Source organism: Morone saxatilis, unplaced genomic scaffold (genome assembly GCF_004916995.1).
Source record: "Morone saxatilis isolate NCDOM2014 unplaced genomic scaffold, NCSU_SB_2.0 Contig8, whole genome shotgun sequence".
Lineage (NCBI taxonomy): Eukaryota > Metazoa > Chordata > Actinopteri > Moronidae > Morone > Morone saxatilis.
In genome coordinates, this window is record NW_023340257.1 from 24047399 (window position 1) to 24050261 (window position 2863).

The following is a 2863-nucleotide window of genomic DNA, read 5'->3' on the forward strand; positions in this document are numbered from 1 at the left end:
CACTCCCCTGTAGCGCAAATAACTTGAGTGAACATGCAATGTATCATTTCAGGATGTTGATTTACACACTGACTGATGGCTACACTGAACAACAGGAGGTTCCACTTGGACTTTGTAATGCTGACGTATAATGTGAGCAATCCCTGCGATTCGTAGATGACTCAAAAAAAGACTATCAGCAAAAAAAAATAAATCCTTTGGCTTACAGAGGAACCAAATCTCTAAACCAAGCACAAGCAAGATAGAGGGAAATAAGAAATAGGAGGAAGGGTGGAGCTCAAGAGGATGAGTTTTTTTCCCCAAATTTATCTTTAATTTTGCTTGAAGTCCTTTGCCCTGCCCACTAGAAAAACATATGGTTCAAATAAGTGCGACCCCCCACAGACCCCCTGAAGCCATGCTCTCATTAGTGAATTATTTGGACTGGAGTGGAGCAGAGAAGGGGAAACGAGACTTTTTCAGCTTCTACAAAGTACTGGCAAAGTCTGACATGACGGTTAAAGGGGTGGAGTAAACACTCACTATGCTGTGGTCTTACATGCTACAGGATAATAAATAGTAAGAATGTAATGATCAGGCCCGTGTAACATATACTCCACTCACTCTGAGGGCCTCATCATTCATTGGCTCGCGACCCTGGAATGTCACTCACATTCCTCCTGACCTTCATCTGTCTCTTTTCTCTGGTTGCTCGTATATCTCGCTCCTCCATTTGTGTTTGTTTTAACTTTCTCAGGACCCCTCAAAAGCCCGTGCGCATGCATCGTACACCCAAGAGGACAGAAATTTCCCTCCTCCGTCCTCCGAGCGAGCCAGATTTTCTCTACCTCTCTCCCTCCCACACTGTCTCTCCCACTCACTGTCTGCGTTTATTCTCATGTGGGGCTGAGGCTGTAACGTCAGCTCGATCTTAGTCAATCTCGTAGTGGCTTTTTTTAATTTTTTCCCTCCCTCGAGCGCTACTAGTAAAACCATCACAGAACTAGACATGTTGAGAGAAAAAGACGACTCATAGATTACCTCGCAAAGAGAAAGTGAACTCAGATTCTAGGGTTAGTAAGCGTTCGGCAGGGGTCATGGTGAGTCACCCGACTGTTTAGCCTCTTACTCTTCACTGCGGGATGTCGCTTGTGAGTCAGAGGAGCAGACTGGACTGGGCCGTATCCTCTGTGTCACAAGCTGCTATTGAACGTCTCTTATTCTGCTGAACTTCTAACCCTAACCATCTAAAACCCAAACATACCAAACCACAAACCTACATCTCAAATGGTTGACTTTTCCTTTCTGGTACACAAGACAGATGTCCCCCTCCTGACTCCACTGACCCACAGTGTAGAGTTTCTGGCAAAGAAAAGGTGTTTCAGCTTGGATGTGTTTTTGTTTAAGGTTGCGTGATGTTTTTGCCAACCAGTTATTTGAGGCTGGGGTGCGTCAGATGCCATGTGTGAGTAAAGTTGTGGAGATGTGCACCTGTGCCATGTTTGTCCCCTTACTGCCACAACTGCGGTCGCCCCGAGGCGGGCATTGCTGCGTTCAGATGGCAGGGAACTTCCACTGCGACATCCTCAAGCCTGGAAGCATCTGGAAGAAGACCAAAAGCAATTGTGACTGAGGCTGTTGTGTTAAAGGAACCTGCATATTAATTAGTTTGGAATATTATTATAGTTCAGCCAAAGAGGTATTGACTTAAGGACAAGCTATTGCTCTAAATTAAGGTCATTATTCCAAACGAGCCCGGGAAAACTTGCTCCCACATGAATCATTAACCTAATAATTTACTTAATGACTCTACAGTAACACATTACTCACAATCAACGTTTTTCTGGTGAGCCTCACATGAATGTGAATGTGTAGTCAACAGTCTTATGATTGCCTACTCATTTCATGAGTAGCCTATTTCATAGGTGTTTCAGTGAAGGGCTACACTGACCCCTGCTGGTTACTAAACCAAACTAAAAATGGAAATATTATTGACATTTTACCTTTTATCTGGCTGTGAAATGTCATTGTCATTGCCTCGGTCTCATTTGTATCCACCCACACAAACACACACGCACACAAACTAATGGGACACCAAGGAGTTATTATTAGACATGGAAACAATCAATACGGAAAACCCTCCCAAAGACACACAGTCTCCTTGGCAGGCATAAAAACATCAACACAAACTGAACCACGGCAGGCTGGTTTAACCTGAATCTGTGTATTGGAGTTTTGCATTAGGCTTAATTATACAGACTCAACCAAATTATTATATATAGTTTCCTCTCTTGTGTTTGTATTAATATTTGGTCTGTATTCACTACAGTGCATGTTGTATTTTTCAGGTCATAAAGTAAAGTAATGAAATCTGTTAAAGGTTAAACGTTAAAGAAATAGTACTTATATACAATATCTAACACGATATGTAAGATATAAATGAATATATAGTAAAAGTAAAAATAAAAATGGAAATAGACATGTATATATAAGATAGTATAAGATAATAAGTAAGTATACAAAGTAAATGTAAATCTAAACATAATTAACTTTAAAATTAAAATGTTCTAAAGGCAGAAAATTAATTTCGTTTTTTTTTACATAAATTTAGACGTAAAATAATCTAACTTTAGTCGTATTATTTAAGTTCACATTAAAAAAAATGTAAATAGACATATAATAAGAGCCTAAGAGATAATAAGATAATAAGTAAGTATACAAAGTAAATCTAAACATAATTAACTTTAAAATTAAAATGTTCTAAAGGCAGAAAATATTTAGTTTTTTTTTTACATAAATTTAGACTTATTTTTTTGTATCATTTAAATTCACATTTAAAAAAAATACACGACGATTCGAGCAAAAAATAAAAATAAAATAAAAA